This window comes from Callorhinchus milii, unplaced genomic scaffold (assembly GCF_018977255.1).
Source record: "Callorhinchus milii isolate IMCB2004 unplaced genomic scaffold, IMCB_Cmil_1.0 Scaffold1, whole genome shotgun sequence".
In the NCBI taxonomy this organism is placed as follows: domain Eukaryota; kingdom Metazoa; phylum Chordata; class Chondrichthyes; order Chimaeriformes; family Callorhinchidae; genus Callorhinchus; species Callorhinchus milii.
This window is the reverse complement of record NW_024704742.1, coordinates 116,127,738-116,146,463: the sequence shown is the minus strand read 5'-3', so window position 1 is coordinate 116,146,463 and position 18,726 is coordinate 116,127,738.

The following is an 18,726-nucleotide window of genomic DNA, read 5'->3' as shown; positions in this document are numbered from 1 at the left end:
AGACTGAGGCCCTCCTGATTGGCTCGCGCCAGCGCCTCAGCACCTCAGGCTCTGGCAGCATCAACCTCCATGGTTGCACACTCCAACTCATCGCCAGTCAGGAACCTAGGTGGCTTGTTTGACCCTCAACTGCCTTTTCTCCCACACATTCAAGCCATGACCCGCTCTGCCTTCCCTCACCTCCGTAACATCGCCCGACTCCGCCACTACCTCACCCCTCAGGCCGCTTAAACTCTTGTTCATGCCTTCATCACCTCCAGGCTCGACTATGCAAATGCCCTACTTGTCGGCCTTCCCAACTCCTCCCTCCACAGGCTGCAGATAATCCAGAACTCTGCAGCCCATGTCCTCTCCCGCACCAAACTCTGCTCTGTGACCTCATCTCCCCCACTCTCGTCCGACTCCATTGGCTCCCTATCCTTCAGAAGATCCAGTTCAAGATCCTGGTCCTTACATACAAAGCCCTCCATGGCCTCGCCCCACCCTACCTCTGCGACTTCCGAACGCCCTACCAACCCACCCGTTCCCTCCGCTCAGCCATTTCTGGCATGCTCCACGTCCCCCGACCCACCCTGGAGTTGAGAGTGGGGCAGAAAGATAGAGTTGGGTGTCATCTGCATGAATGTGGAAGTTGACCCCATGTCTGCGGATGGGCTCCAATGAAGTGCTGGGGTGTCACTGCATGGAGGTGCTGTCTTTCACCTAGGACATAAAACTAAGATCCTGTCTGCCTGTTCAGGGGACCTACGTATCCCATGGTACAACTCAAACAAAAAGTTTCTCACAGTGTCCTGCCCAACAGTCCTTCACATAAAATTGCTTATTCATTTCATGACTGTTTGTTGGATACTGCTGTATGCATATTGGGTGCTGTGCGCCCCACAAAATACAGTCACTGCACACTACTATAAATCCTATGAAGCGGTACAAGCCATCCTGCTGACTTGAAAGGCGTTACATCCAATACAATTATTATAATTAATCCAAGAAACTTTTTTGGATGCCTTTATAAATGACAACAAGTTCCCTTAAACAGCCTTTAATGAGGAGATTCAAAGTATCAGCCTCTGAGTCAGAAGGTGCTGGTTCAAGCATCACATTGGATCTTGAACTCACCTAGTCTAAGCTGACACTCCAATGCAGTTATCAGAGGTACCGTCCTTCGGATGAGATGTTAAACTGAAGTCCCATCTGCTTATTCATGTGAACGTTAAAGATCTCATTGCACTTTGAAAAGAGAATGGAGGTTGGGACGTTCTCTCGACATGAAAGGCGCTATATAAATGTAATTTTGTTGTTGTTCCCCCATTGTCCTGGCCAACAATCTCCCAAATAAAATTGGTCATTCATTGCACTGCTGTTTGGAGACATTGCTGTGCGCAATTGGGCAGCCACATTTGTCTACAAATACACAGTCACTCCCCTCCAAAGTAAAATCCTGTGAAGCTCTTTGGAACGTCTTCCTGACTTGAAAGGCACTATACCAAATGCAAGGATTATTTATTAACACCCACATAAAGGAATGGTCTGGTATAATTTCATAAGCACATGTATGAACTTGACTTTACTAGAAAGATAACATTGTGTCCCATCACATTGCAACAAGCATACTTTTTAAAAAAAACTCAGCCTAGAATAATACTAATAATCCTTGCATTTGATATAGCGCTTTTCACATCTTCTAGACGTCCCAAAGCGCTTCACAGAATATACTGTAAAGTGAATTGACTGTATATTTGTGGGCGAACGCGGCAGCCAATTGCGCACAGCAGTGTCCCACAAACAGTCGCGGATTGAAAATGATCAATTTATTATTGTTTTTTTTGTTTTGGAGGAATTATTATTAGGCGTGTGGAGTAAGGAAACTTGCCCAAGGTTTCGCCCTGCCTGGAATTGAACTCAGGTCTCTCGCTTGCAAAGCGAGTGCTCTAACCACTGAGCTACAGGACTCCACTAGAAGTCTGATTTTGGGCCAAAACCTTGTTCCCCAAGTAAATAACTTCACCATTCTTATTTCAATTTGTTTTCCTTGAGCACAGATCATTTGATGTCTGTCAAACAAGCTGACAGACATCAGCAGACTGGGAGTTGCAGCTGGAGGAGAAGTAGATTTGGGTGTCATCTGCATACATGTGGAAGTTGATCCCATGTCTGTGGATGACATCACCAAGAGGGAGCATGTGGATAAGGAAAAGAAGGGGGAAACAAAGATGGAGCCGTGGTGAACAAAAGCAACAGGAAATGGGAGTGGATGAATTTCCTGAAGTTCTGAGTTCAGAATATGAAGAGTGAAGCTGAATGAAGCTGAAACAAACTGGGTGTAGTCAAGTAAAGAAAAGTAAAGTAAAGTTGGAAAAAAGGGGGAAAAGTTATCAGAAGGAAAAATACAGAAAAAGAATCAGAAGAGCATCTGATCTTCTAATAAAACGAAACATAAGTTTAAAGAAGAAGAAATGAATAGGGAAACAAACCAAACCAGAAAGTGTAGTGGAACAAGACTAGAGAAAAAAATAAAGGAATGGAAGATATAGGCTCTTGTTTTAAGAAGTTAAATGACAATTAAAGAGCCAATTAAATAAAAGCAGCATGTATAAAAGGATCCTGGGCAGGGGACCCAGAATGTGTGTTTATGGTTGGAGTACAGGATTGCTGGGAGCAGAGAATAAAGGATTCACTTAATATACCAGGCGTGTGGATTGAGAATCATGACAGACCAGTCTCTCATATTCTTGAGAAAATTTGTTGAATATGTTTTAGCTAAAATGTACCAGCCACATTGACAATCTCACCTGTAGGCATGTGGCTGCTTTTGCCAAGAAATAAAGCTTTGCATTTGTAAGCTAACAATGGGCACAGGAAGTTGAAAATGTGGCTTTCTGCCACGAGCTGGCAACTCATTGCTATGTTGAGCCCCGTCCTGCCTGAGTGGGAAAAACAACCAATTTCCATAAGTAAAGGAACTCGCACAAAGTAGTTCAAGCTGCTATTTTGAAGTAGTTCAGGCAAATGGGACAATTTAGCTAAAAATCAACAAACTTGAAAAGTATCATCTTGATGGATGATACAGCTGGGAATAGCCATTCAGATTATTCCCCTTAAAACCAGCTTCCTTGCATCCCTATCCCAGCCACAAGCTAAATGAAGCAACCTAGGTTTCTCAGTGTAAAGTCATGGCCAGTTTATATTATAACTTCACAAATATTAACCAGAAATTATTTCCATTGGTCAGCAGGTCAGTGACTAGGGCCATGAATTTAAGATAGAAACAAGCAAATGAGGAGGTTAGGAGAATCTATTTTTCCTCACACAGAGTAGTTGAGATATGGAATGCCCTGCCAGGAGGCATGGTTGAGACAGAATCCTTATTGGCTCAATTGGAACTGGATAAATAGCTTAAAATGAGTCAGCTACAGTGAACAGTGTAAGGGCATGAAAATGGGACTGAAAGGATTGCTCTTAAAAGGACACAATGGGCTTTCTTCTAGGATGTAAATATCTATGGTTCTAAAAGGGAATTTTGTTTTTCTGAACACATTAAGCTCAGGTTATATAAACCATTCAGCCCAACTAGTCCATGCCAGTGTTTATAAGTGTTTATAAGCCACACAAGCCTCATCCTCTATGCTATATACGCCTCTATACCCTCAAGTACTTCCAATTTGATTGACAATTTAAAATCGTGCAAGTTCAGAACTCATCACAATCACCTTAGGATCAAACAATAATGATTTCCAAGCCTGCCTCACTTCAGTGTGAACAGTGAGCATTCCTCCTCCCATATTAAACGAGCATGTGTTTTGTGCTGCTCACCCACATCTAATCATATCCTATAGGTCTCACTCTGGAGATGGTGCAAAGTGAAATACATTGGCCAGGACTACACTGTTCAATCACCCTCCAAGAACAATACAAATTTACATTTATACAGTGCCTTTCACGTCAGGACGATAATAACACCACTTGCATTTGATTCAGCACCTTATCACGTCTTTGAGACATCTCAAAACACTTCACAGGATATACTGTAAAGTGAATTAACTATTTTTGTGGGCAAAACGCAGCAGCCAATTGCACACCACAGTGTCCCACAAACAGTCGGGCATTGAGTGACCAAATTTTCATTTTTTAATTTATTGTATTTTTGAAGGGATTATTACCCCCAGAAAAGCAATCCACCAATTGACTAACAACCAGGTTCCTATTTATTGCTAGGTGAAGCGCTCTGAGACGCCGTCCGGCGTGGAGGGGCTATATAAATCCAAGTTGTTGTTGTTGGACAGAGGCATGTGGAGCAAAGAAACTTGCTGAATGCACGACTGTTTGTTAGACAGTGCTGTGCGCAATTGGCTTACCGTATTTCGCCCACAAAATATACAGTCAATTCAATTTACTTTAATTTGCACCCATGTGCACTCTACTTCATGGATCCAGTGCATAATCTTATCTGACCCAAGTGTCTTTCAAATCCCAGTTGCATGCTCTTACCCGCTCAGATTTTCCTCACCTGCAAAACATTGTTAACTTCTGTCACTTTGTCTCTCTCCGGTCACTGAGAACCTCATCCACACTGATCACATTTAGACTTGATTACATCCAGCTCTTTCCTACAGAAGCTGCAGACTCTCCAGAATTCTAAAGCCCGAATCGTCTCCTGCAACAGGCTCCTGCACAAGCTTTTCAATCCCATTCTCGCCCGACTCCATTAGCTCCCAATCCTCTCAATTTCAAGATCCTCGTTCTTATTTCAAATCTCTCCATAGTCTCACCCTACATTACCATTGAGACCTCCTCCAACCATGCAGTCCCAGACACAAACAATAGCCCACTTCATGTTCCATACCCTATCTATCATCGGTGGGCAGGCTTTCAGCAACTCTGCCCACTCTCTGGAACTCCATCCAGAATCCCTCCATCTCACTCCCTCCCCCTCAAGGCAAGTCTCAGATGACCTCTTTGTACTTCATGCTTTCAGTCATCTTCCCTCTCTCCACACCCATCAACACCCACTCTCAGCTCAGATGCCCATCCAGCTCTATGAATCGCTTTGAGATGTCCCCCTGATGTGAAACACACTATTATTATTATATAAATGTAAATTCTGTTACATGTAGTACACCCCAGGTTAGAACAGGAATGGGGCTGCCTTGTGATGCCTTTTATAGGCAATAACCTGTCAGCACTTTAAGTTCACACATAAATAATAGCCATTAGGGTTTGGAGGCATGAGAGCTCTCTTCCTGTGGAACCATAAATCAGAACAAGATGTTGTCTTCAAAAGGGTATGGGAAGATTTCTTTTCAAAAAAGGACCACAAGGCAATTGTCTGTCATTTTAGTGAAGTCCCCAGTTGATTAACAAAATTCACACAGTCCCTGCAATGGAAGCTATTCTCGATTGTATTTTTACAGTTTGTCAGAAAGCCAGAGAAATTTTCCTTACACGAACATCTGTTTCCAGTTAATGTCGTTGCAAAACAGATTCTGATTAGATGCAAGAATAGGGCCAGTCACACCGTGGCACATTATTATACCAGCCATTGGCAATTAAATTTTTTCCTATCTTTGCTTTGCTATTTACAGTTATTTAAATTGCAACTAGTCATCCTCTTTCCTTGATATTTTGACTAGATGCAATGACCCCATCGCAGATACATTGGACGTGACTCAATCAAGGAGAATTTGCATTTTAACAATAATTTATGTATCATCTCAAAATACTTTACAGTAATTATTGTCAAGGAAAGAGACTTAAAGAATTATTTTTATAGGTAAATGTTGTAGCTATTTTGCTTGCTGTAAGGTTCCGCAGAGAGTCTGCACAGCTGAAAGTAATCTGGAGGATTGTTGGCCAAGACCCTAGAAGCAGCTCTCTCTCTCTTTAACAAATCGAGTTATGAGATTAATAATATCTACCTGAAGGACGGGCACCTCCTTAACATCTCTCAATCTAAGGGCATCAGTTCTGGCAATGCAGCTGTCCGCCAGTACTGTGTTGGAGGGTCAGTCTAGGGTTACAGCTTGAGCCCACAACCTTGACCCAAAGGTGAGAGCATAACAAACTGGTTACTTAGCATTTGTATCAAAGGTAATTAACTTGCCTGAGTAATGTTAACAGGACTAAAATTATACAACGTTGTTAAATTTATTGACATGCATTTCCGTGTAATAAAGAACTGAATGAATTAACATAATTCATGACCTTTCTATAGCCCCCTATCTGTAAACTCCGAGCTAAGCTAAGATCCGTTCAACATGGGTAGGGGGGGGGTCTGAAGCACCTAGAAAATCGTGTTGATACCACTACCTGTACTGCTGCTTTAGTGACCTTTCGCAGTCTCTGCCACTCCATAGTAATAATATTTGATATAGCGCTTTTCACGTCTTCTTGACGTACAACAGTACCGAAATCCTGCACCGCCACGAATAATGCCACTGATTTTGTATTCTGTTTGCACATTGTAAAAAGTGTTAGCATCAAACATGTATTCAGTAAAGCAAAGCACATGGAAAATGCAAGTCTAAAATGCAATTTCCACTGTTGCCAGCATGATGTAAAGCAAAGTCTATATATACAGACGGTTGCTCATTCCCTCATCACTTCAATATGCGATTCTTCTGACTATAATTTCACCCCTTCTTTAATTTTCCCTCCACTAATCGAAGTGGATACAAGGTAAAATTGTTGATTTGGTGCTAAAAACAAGAAGCATATCTTCCCTCTGCCCCTGCATATTTGTAGGCAAATGTGGCAGCCAGTTTGCATACAGCAAAAGCCCCACAAGTAGCTATGGTTCAATGATAAATTTATCTGGAGGATTGTTGGCCAGCACAATAAGAGAAACTCCCTTCTCTTTTGAATAGTATCATGGAAATTTTAACATCTACCTGAACAAGCAGACAGGACCTTTTCATGTCTCTGGTACTACACTGGAGTATCAGCCGGAACAATGAGGCCAAGTGCCTGAACTTTGTGACCCACAGTTGTGACCAACTGAGCCAAGCTGAGAGTGCGGCAGATAACTCCAGTTATCTACCAAACAAACACGTCTGGAAAATGTTTTTTCTATGTAAGCCATGCATAGAGACTACAGAATATATCACTTTGATATTTGCCTTTTCGACTGCGTGAGAATAATGCAATCAAATAAGTTTCCAAGGACATTTTCATATTCCCTTATTTCTAATTGCTTGTTAGGACCATGAATGTATAAGGGTTGAATGGCCTCCCTATATGCTATGAATATTCTAGGTTCCTATGAATTTTAAAATTTATGTCAGGTGAATTGAAGAAAATGCCATTCAACCCATCAAGCCCACTCTCCCACAGAACACTTAAAACCTATGCTAACACAGACTTTAATCTTCTGGGAAATGTTACTCTCCAACCCCAAAGATCATGATGCAAAAACTGCAGAATATTCAGTCATCCCCACATGTCCATTTTTCAAAGTCAAATAACCTACTTATATTTATATCAAGTATGACTCTTATTACTTGAAATTCTCCACAATATTATTTTTCTAATGAGAACAAGTTCAGCTCTGTGAATCTCTCCCCATAAGAAGCTCTAAATCCTGGAATTATTCTCATTTTTCTCTGAACTCTTTCCAACATTTCAATATCCTTTTGAAGCTAGAGTGCCCAAAAGTTGCATTACATTTAAATCCACACTCCTTAACCAATCTGCTTAACTGGTCCAGATCACCTCAAACGCTACTTATCCTCCTCATATTATTCAACTAGACATGCAAATTGACACTTGCTCTTTGCATCATAAGCAAATTTTATAGAATTACAAGAAGTGTTGCCTCCAAGTGATTTACGAACAATGCAAAGACCTGCTAGCAGCTGCTGCCAGGCGGAATGGTTCTCATTAATCCTCACCACCTGCCTTGTGTTGCTACTTTGGTTTTCAACCTAACAAGGTCCTTGGGGGGAGAAAAGGGAATGGCTCAATTCTCACAAAAGTCAGGTATGTATGTTACAGCAGAAAAACTGTCTTCAAGAAAACAAACCAAGACTTGTGCGACAAGATTATTTTAAAGTCCGGGACGCTACCTCACCTGAAGGGCGCTATATAAATGCAAGTTGTTGCAGGCGACCACGATAGCCAATTTTGCACATAGCAATGCCCACAAAAAGCCATTAAGTGAACCACCATTTTTTTAAATCTGGAGCATTGTTAACCAAGTCAATAAGTCAAACAGTGTCATACGTTTCGAAAAAACAACAACAACAAATTACATTTGTATAGAGCCTTTCACATCAAGAAGACGTCCCAAGACACTGGACAATCAGGGATCCAAACCTAAGCTGGTGGTTGGGATCAGGAGGAGTGGAGGGCGAGGAGGGTAGGGGTAGGATGGTGACCAAATGCACAGTCAAAGAGGAGGGTCTTGAGACAGTTCTTGAAGGAGGCAAGGGAGAGGTGGGGGGGCGAGGTGGAGGGACTGTGGGATGCAGTTCCATAAGGTGAGGACAGACAGTCTGAAGGCCTGCCCACCAATGGTGGGGCGGGCAAGGCGGGGGAAGTGAAGCAGGCTGAAGCCCCTTGGGCAGAGGGAGCGGACAGGTTGGTAGGGGGTTAGGAGGTCACAGAAGTAGGGATGAATGAGGCCGTGGAAGGCTTTGAAGGTGAGAACCAACATCTTGAACTGTATCCTCTGAGTGAGCCAGTAGAGCCGGGCGAGGATAGAGCTGATAGGGTCACCTGAACAGGCAGACGGAACCCTTGGTTTAACATTTCATCTGAAGGATAGCACCTTCAACAAATCAGCCCTCCCACAGCACAGTACTGAAGTGTCCAGACTGTTTTCAAAGTCCTAATGTGCAGTTTGAACCCACACCCTTCTGACTCAGAGGTGAGAGAACTACCAACAGAGCCAAACTGAAATCTCAGGAGAAAGAAGGGACTGACAAATGGTTGGAAGCCAGGATGTGAGGCAAGCTTGTTTGGTCTAAAAGCTTTTGCCTGTTCCTAAAAAAAAGTCTATGTCATCTGGGAACAGTTTACAACAAAAGTTCACAAACAATTAGTAGTAAAGAAATATCAAAATGCCCTTGGAAATTTGTTTGATTACATTGTTCTCTTACACAGACAAAGAGGGAAATATCAAAGTGATGCAATCTGTAATCCATACGCATTGCACACATAGAAAAAGCATTTTCTAGAAGTGTTTATCCAAAATTCTCTCTCTGCAACTCTATAGGTGTGCCTTTTTTGTGAATGAATATAATATATTGGGGAAAAATACATTTCCATAAATCATTAAGACAATTGAAAACCTGTGTTTTGCCAAATTAACTCATATGTTCTGTTAATGAATATCTGTGTTGTCTCAGTGTGTGTGGATAAAGCTAAAATGCTATATTTGTACCCTAAAAGGGATTTCCTTTAGTTCAACAATCAGTGTTGTTAAAACAATCTAAATGGGGTCTGGATTGTATTGAATTTTTTTAAAAAGTACGAGGAAACCTCATTATAGGACGTCTGGGTCCAATATCTCAGGCCCTGTGTTATGTGAGGCATGAGAAAATGGCCAACTTCAGGTCATCGGGTTAATGATCTCACCTCATGTTCGCTGCACATGTGCACCATATGCAAGAAGCACCGCTGATATTACTTCCTCTATGAAGTGACGTCTGTGGAGCTTCTTTCACAATGCACAGGACGCAGGAAGTCACATAAATAGTAGCAACACAATCTGTCAGTCAGTCGTCTTTTATCACAGGTAACCAGCTTATTCAGCACTGGAAGCCAAGTATTCAGTTAGCATAGATTCACAGAATCAAGCCAGAGCTATATTGAAGGGTATTCTAACAGGTGTCTAAAGGAACGGGTATAAAGGAATATGGAGAAAGGCAAAGGAATGGGGGTAAAAGAACTGCCAAGACCTAATAAAATGATGGCATAGGCTCAAAGCAGTGAATATCTGAGACCTGCAGAATAGCGTCACATTTTTGATTACTGTATTATTTTTGAACCAGCACTAAACACACTGANTTTTTTTTCGCTGGTCTCTAAATGATGTAGCAGAAAAATGAGATTTAGAACTTGATAGGAAATACCACAAATATTTCAGAGCCATTTACCAGTGGTTACAGGACCAGACATTTTAAACCTACATGTTTATTTATCACAGTCGTATCTTTAGAATTTCTATAAAAAGAAATCTATTTAACTGGCACATTCACAGTGCTTTTTAAAATGTTTTCAGTTTCAAAAGCCACTCAACAATGGTAGAAAAAGCATCAAGGAAACAGTCTTCCTGAACTGCTCTTTGAGTGCCCTATTCCTCCATGCAGCTGCGGTGAAAAAAATACAGCAGGAGTTAGGGACTGGAATGTAGGAAAAGCTTAATTATGCCTTCACGTAGACACTCAAAATGTGCAAGTTTTTGCACAGTACAACATTTTAAAAGTGCAGAAAACATTGGTCATGTGGGGGCTATTACCCCCAATAAAGTCGGATTTTTTCACATAAACATGTTTTGCTATTGCCTCAAAACCCTGCCATTAAATATTTAGGTGCTCTAGCCAGACCAACTGCATAGTTTTTTTTAATACGTTAAACTTGGTGCAGATGCAAAAAGGGAATCCATGCCAAAAAGCTTTATTAATGTCCTTCACAGCCATAACACAAATGCCAGAATATTTTTCGGGGGGAGGGTGGGGGAGAAGAGACGTGGTGCAAGGAGAGAGTTGGTACAAGACTCAGAGAATTGGCACTCAAAAGATACCAAGCCCGAATTTTCTTAAAAAGGCTTTTTGGATGATAGGGAAAGGAAAAAGTTGCACAATACAATTTAGAACAAGGCGTTTTGGTGTAGCCAGGGCACTCAGCCATTAAGTTAGTTTTCATCCAAGGCTCACCTAAAAAAAATCTCAACTACACTAAGGACTCATTAAAAAGATCCAGGGTCTCTTAAAAAGATGTGATAAAAATATCTTATTTCAGATCTGTAAGACTGCTGCACTTATTTTCAACCATTTCAACTAATTTCTAAGGAATCCTATGCAGAGTTCAGTGGTGAAAATTCAAAACTAAAAGCTATTGACATTGTCGCCAATGTCACAAGCTTTCCAGCAGTCAAATAGGAGGCTTGGACTCAGCAATACAATGATGCAGCTCAAACAATTTGGATAAAAATCTTCCCATGCTGTTTCTGTTGTTACAGGACTGATTGATCATTATAGTATTGTCAAAGGGGCACTTTCCATGTGAATGACACCTTACATCATACTTCAAGCAAACACTTTCACAGCTAGATGAGACAATTTGAAGATGTTCAAATGCTGGTTTAGATGTCGCCCTTTTTCTCTATTTTGTTTGATGATATTTAATGTAATATTAACATTCGCTTAACATCCTTCTTCTTGGGGCACTCAATTTGCACAGTATGCTCAGGATCCCTCTGACAAATATATTCTTTTTAAATTACCTTGCACCAAAGGCCACAACTCTGTGCTAAAAATATATACTCGCACTTTGCACACATCAGAAAGGGTTCCATAAAATTTAGCATAAATCTGAAACAGCTGTCCTCAGTAATGTGAAACATTATGCAATCCCTAATAAAATTGTGTAGCTGGAATTGCTCTGTGCCCATTTCCATCAAGTTACCTCTCGCTCCAAGCAACACAACTGAAGTCATCCAACTCCTTTGGTTTGAGGGACCACTGTAGCAGCCCATAACATTAAATCATTTTCCCTGGCAGCATTTGACTCTTAAGAAATACACAATTGGGAGCCAGGTTTTAAAAAGTTCAACACAAAATGCCAAGTGTTTTTGAGATCAATGTCTACTTGACCTACCAATGCAACTTAAATTTTGTTGTATTTAAATCATTCTGCAACTCAAATCATAAGAAATATATACTTACCTTCTATGATTGGTTCATTAAAAGACTGGGAGTTAAATTTCAGAAACTCACTTTTATGCTGCGATTGCTACTTTTATACTGCGCTAACTGGGATGTGACCCAAATGAAGAGAAAATCCTGCCCACTATGGTATGATAGGTTCAGTGTAAAATGATTGACACTCTAGACAGATATGAAGTAGTCATGCCTGAATTGGGTCACTTGCAAAGATAATTAGCAACAGAAGGTCATTTGGTCCATCAAGCCTGCTCCATCACAGACTCGATCACGGTCCGTGGACCAAAAACCTCCCCTAAATACTCCTTCCTGAATAATTTTACTACCCAAGTACTGATCCATCTCGCTCTTAAAACCATCAACTGATTTTATTTCATCTAAAGACTTATTCCAGATTCTTATTAATTTCTGCATTAAGCAATTTTTCTTCAGCTCGGTTCTCATCTATTTTCCCTTAATTTTAAGGTTCTGTACATTCCTAACGAATAGATTCAGAAGGAAAAAGTCCCTCACCATTTATTTTGTGAAGCCCATTTCATAAGTTTAAAATTCTTGGATCAAACTACTCTACAGTCTCATTGGCTCCAGAGAGTAGATCCCCAATCTATCCAGCCTTTCACCACAGTTCAGGCCCACTCTCCCCATCCCTAGTAACATTTTCGTGAATTTGTGGTCTCTGCAAAGGCAATACATCCTTCCTGTAATGAAATGTCCAAGATTGCACAAAGTGCAGTCCAAGTGCAATTAACTTTGGGATATACAATATCAAAAAGCACTATTTATGCTGAACAATTCAAATAGAAAAACTATTTCTGCTTGCAAAATAAAGCTATGCAACCATGCAAAATATTTATCAAGTTTCCTCTACAACTAGAATAATGAGAATACACAATGGAATATAGAGGAAGCCCCATTTTGTTCTTGTAAGGAAAATGTCACTCCCGAGTCAGAATGCCTTTCTCACTGTAGAACAGTCACAGTATTGTCCAGTCTTATTCCACTGGGCATGGTCTAATCTATAACGCACAGTTAAAGTAACAAAGCACTGCCAATCAGGCAATTAATAGCAATGAATCACATTAAAGTGGACTAGATATTACATTGACTGATATCACTCCAAGGATCTGAGAAGTTTGGAAAGCAATACATCAGATGAAATTTCTAATTCTCTTGAATAAAAACTTAGAAATCATCACTCACTGATGGCTTTTTGTGCAAATCTACTGCATGATCTTATAGTTAACACAGATAAGAAACATCCCAGATTTGATGTCTGGTGCTCATTACAGATCTCACTCACAGTAACAGTTGGGAGTGCTATAACTGACTTGTGTTCCAGGGAAGTCATAATAACATCATAATAATTTGTAATAACTCTTACATTTAATATAGCACCTCATCATGATCTTGAAAAGTCTCAAACTGCTTCATAGGATTTGTTGTAGAGGTAGTCCCATAATCAGCCATGAAGTCAATGACAATTTTTTTTCTGCACGATTGTTGGCAAAGAGAACAACTGGGATTTATATAGCACCCTTCACGCAGGGCAGCACTGCAGAGCAATTAACGGTGGTGGAGCCTGACTCCAAGCTGGGGGAAGGGAGGAGGTGATTGTAAGCATGGCCAAAGAGGAAGATCTTCCATCGTGATTTAAAAGAGGGGAAGGAGGGGGCAAAGTGGAGGGTTTGAGGGAGAGAGCTCCAAAACTTTGGGGAGAAGTGGCTGAAAGCGCAGCTATTAATGGTGGAATGGAGTGGACGAGGGACAAGCAGGAGGCCAGAGCCAGCCAAGCGGAGGCAGCAAATAGTGGAGTGGGAAGAAAGGAGGTCAGAAAAGTAGGAAGGTGCCAGGGTATGAAGGGATTTGTAGATGCGTAAGAGGATCTTGAAATTGATCCATTCTGTGATAGGGAGCCAGTGCAGCCTGGCAAGGTGTAGTTTGTGGGTAGTGGAGTTGGGGAGACCAGTGATAGGGCATTGGAGCAGTCGAGGGAGGTGACAAAGGCATAGACGAGGATTTCGTCTGCATCGGGGATGAGATATGGTCGGAGGCAGGCAATGTGACAGAGGTGGAAGAAAGCCGTGTTGGTTAGGGACTGGATGTGGGGGAGGAAGGACAGCTGGGGGTCGAACCCAACTCCCAGGTTACCTACAGGTTTAGTAAGTCTTCGGGAAATGCCGGGGAGGTTGAGGAAGTCAGAGCCACAGTAGAGAAGACATTGGCAGGGCTTTCATCTTGACGACATTCAGCTGCTGGACGTTTGTGCTCATCCAGGCCTTGATGTCTGACAGACAAGCTGACAGAACTTCAGCAGACCTGGAGTAACAGCTGGAGGAGAAATAGATTTGGGCATCATTCGCATATATGTGGAAGTTTACCCCATGTCTGAGGAAGCATGTAGATAAGGAAAAGGAGTGGGGCAAGGATGGAGTCTTGGGGTATTCTACGGGTGACTGGGCAGGAGGNAAAAACATTGGAGACAAAGTGATGACAGTTGGTTAAGTATGACTCGAACAAGTTAAGGGTGGTCCCACTAAAGTGGATGAGGGAGGAGAGGTAATGGGGAGGATAGCGTGATCGACTGTGTCAAAAGCAGCAGAGAGGTTCAGGAGGACAATGAGGCAGAGGAAGCCCTGGTCACTGAAGAAGGACATCATTAGTGACTGTGCAGGAGTGGGTGCTGAGAGACACAAGACAGGAAGAGTTTAGATGATGATTGAAATTGTCCATTATGAGCAGGCATTCAGTGCAGAGACAGCAGGATGAGAGGAGGGAGGAGATGTTCGAAAGGAAAGTTCAAAATAATAATAATAGCGCCTTATCATGTCATTGAAACGCCTCACAGAGTTTCACAGAATTTACTGTAAATTGAATTGACTGTATGTTTTGTGGGCGAAATACGGCTGCCTATTGTGCACAGCAATGTCCCACAAACAGTTGTGGAGTGAGTTCAAAGTCCTAAGATAGGGCTTGAACACACAGCCTTATGATCTAGAGGAATGAGTACTGCAAGCTGAGCCAGGTTCACTCCAAAAAGAATAGTCAGGGTTCTCACTCCAGGCTGCTATCTAGCGACTCCTTCTGGAGAGCGTGTGGTAAGATCAGGCTCAGTTGTAATGCTCTGCCTTGCTTCTCACATACAACCTTTTCCCTTTTAAATAGACTCCTGACATTCCCCTTCTAGGCTCACAGAGGTAGATTGGCTATTTGGGCAACATAAGTAACAGTTAATAGTGGCAATAGAATCGTCCTAACATAAGGCACTCTCTTCAGAAAATTATTGGGGGAAAAGGAGAATACATTTTAGTGTTGACAAAAGACAGACAGGACAGATCATAGAACTCTGGAGTCTAGAGATGAGCACTTGTGGTTTACCATACAATAGCAACAAATGATATTTGTATAGCGCCTTTCAGATGGGGAGGATGTCCCAAGGTGCAGGACAGTCAGGGATTTGGACCTGAGCTGGGGTTTGGGATCAGGACAGGTGTATGGCAGGCAGGTTAGGAGTAGGATGGTGACCAAAGGTGTGTCAAAGAGGAGGGCCTTGAGACAGGCCTTGAAGGAGGTAAGTTCATCCTACTGGGATGCTGCTGTGCTAAACTCGTCTCCCAGCAATGTATTCCTCAATATTTTACAATCGTAGAGAGATTACATGAGGAATTCTATAGTTACCTTTACATTGTCATGTGGTACCCATAATCTGCAGAAACTGGCAACATGCCTCGCGATAGCTGTCTCAAGAACAAGGTTTTGTTTTACAGGACAGTTCATTTTTTGTGTTTTCTTACGCGTATCTCAGACTGCAAGCAAGTGGCACAGCCAGCAGCTAGCTACAAGCAAGTCATAAGATCCATATGGAGCATCACACAAGCATGCCAGCGATGACAAACAAATAATACATGTAGTTCATTCCCACGCTTCCGTATTTGTACTGTGATCAGTGAAAAATTGCATATTTAACACAAGCAAGAAAATCTATGGTCGACTTCTGACAAAAGGACCTTCCTGTACTTCCAATCATTGCAATCTGGCAATAACTTTAATGACTTTTAGACTGTTCTTTGAAGGCTAACTCATGTTATGTTATGATTGATTTGAACATTTAACCCTCTAGATGCTTAAACCCATTGCTGAATTTTGAATAAATGCTCATGCATTTAGTTATTCAATACCCACAGATAAACAGAGAGATACAGATAATCCTAATGGTTTCAGTCATGCTCATGATGTAGTACCAAGATCAAGGGACATAATAAATGTGTTTACAGAATTTGGGATTATTTTTAGAAATCCTCAAGCACTTGAGGAGAAAACAAGCGATAATTTTGTTCAAAGAAAACAAATTCAGACAGATCACAATTACTAAGGATCTTGTTACATCTCTTAAAAGGAACTAATTAATTAAAGAACTGGGAAATGGGATTAGAAATTAACTCCAGTGGAGGGAGACCACATCAGTACAAATGCTGTGAGTCTGAATAGTGAACACTGGAAACTTTTTGTCTATAAATTTGGTAATCTCACTTAGATAGAGCCCCAGGATAGCTTGTGTAGGAGGTGAATGATGGTAATGCAATAGGAGGCACACGTTTCATTATCTGTTGTGTTGTACAATTTTCACTTCCTTTTGCTTTATTTTCTGATCTATTTCCTCACTAAACTTTAAGCTCAAGTTTTTGGCCTGTACTTTCCACATCTTTTAAAGAATCAAACTGAAAAACTGAAAGATATTCCAAGGAATTATTTAAACCACGCCTTCCTGGTTAGGAGACATTGAATCCATGACTGTCTGTGGGACACTGCTGTGCGCAATTGGCTGCTGCGTTTTGCCCACAGTATATCCAGTTAATTCACTTTATAGTATATTCTGTGAAGCTCTTTAAGACATCTCAATGACATGATACGGTGCTATATCAAATGCAAGGATTATTATTATTGCACATATTTAGGGCTACAAAATAACTCATAATGTGCATTGCAATAACACTGCAAAATATTGTACACCTATATATTATATGAACAAACTATAATAGCCCTTTGATAAAATGATAAAATTTTAAATGAAGTATTGAAGAATTATAATCATTTTATGTTTTCAATGTTAAACTGTCTTTTTAAATCTGTATTAACTTTTTCTGTTTCATCAATCAAATTCTTCAGTTTTCTTATTATTCTAGTGATTTTATTCTTATTATGCCCTTACATTTAAATTCTTTATTCCTTTTAAATGTCAAATCTTTTAAGTACTTTGCCAGCAAAAATAATGATGTTCCAAAGTGATGCACTGAAAAATATTTCAATCAACAATGCATCAGTTTGGTGTTCTATTATGAGGCACAGTAATTTGTAAAATGACAGTTCATGCCCAAAATTCTTCACCCGATGACAATTTTCACCTTAGCCATCCCATCAGGGAGAGACACTGAGCAAAAGCAGCACCTATGACGATTTAAAGGAGAATATGTGTATTGTAGGTAACTCTGAAGCTCTCCTAAAACTTGACTCAAAAAATAATATTGACAGATGCAAGCAAATAATATTGACAGATAAAAACAAACAACAAACAAACAACAATAATTTCAGCACCCTGGGATGTTCTCCCAAAGTGAAAGGTACTATGCAAATGTAATTTTGTTGTTGTTGCTGTTGTTGGAAATGGTGTTGTTGACATATAAGATGACAAAAAACAAACAATTTGCATTTAAGAACATTCAAGATGTTGATAACTTGGATACATAAACCCAAGTACTTTCTCCGCAATACAAGGCTTTGTAATTTTAAAAATCAATTCTTAAATGGTTCATTATCTTTCTTTCTTCCTGCTATTGCAGTGAGTTGTATCAATTGTGACATCAGAGAAAATGCAGATAAATAGGAAGAAAGTGATGAGAAATTGAAGAAAAAGAATGACAGTGAAAGGCAAGGATAAACTGCAAAATCCAGCAAAAGATCAGGGAAGGAGAAAACAAGGGGGTGAAGCAGAGCTGTGGAGTTAAAGAGGGGTCATATAGATTTTTAAGAGCACGAAAAGCATGGAAGCAAGAGACAATTAATTCCCTGAACCTCAATCTTTCTGCAGCCCAGATCATGTACAATACACTTCACCATGGACTCTATCTAACCCATGTAATCTCCTGGGTAAGAGTTCTGCAAAATTTCCCACTGCCCCCAAAACAATAAAGCAAAATAAGAATTATATGATTATTTTAGCTGGTTGACTTCCTTGGCATGTCATTTCCTTGGTCCCAGGAGTTCATTAACCATGTTTCCACAAATGAATGAACCAATCATCTCTAGCTATACATTTCACTTTAAGCCTCAATTCGGTCTCCTTGGAGAGTGGAAAACCTTCCACAGTAGGATTCATCACGTATCCATCACCAACATTTGCATTTAGTCGTTCCTGTTGCTACTTTTATCATGGAAATTCCCATTACGAATAAATGGTAAAAAATGTTACCTCCTCCCCAACCAACACATAGTGAAATTTATAATAATCCCTGTATCCTCTCTGAATACCCACCCTACTGTCCCCTCATCACAGCACCAAGCTGTCTTTCTTTTAAATGAGTTCAGTGTCCTGGCCTCAACCACCCCTGGCAAACATTCCATTCATCCATTACCCTCTGTGTAAAGAAAAACTTCCTGGTATCTGCCTTTGCCCTTTAGAACTCTAAACATATGTCCTCTTATTTTACTGTCTTGTTGCATCCTAAAGTATTGTTTTGAGTTTACTTTTTCAATCCCAATTAAAATTTTATACACCTCAATAAGGTCTCTTCTGAAATATCTTCTGTCAAGACTGAAGAACTGTCCCTTGTTGCTAATACCTCATTCATCTAAC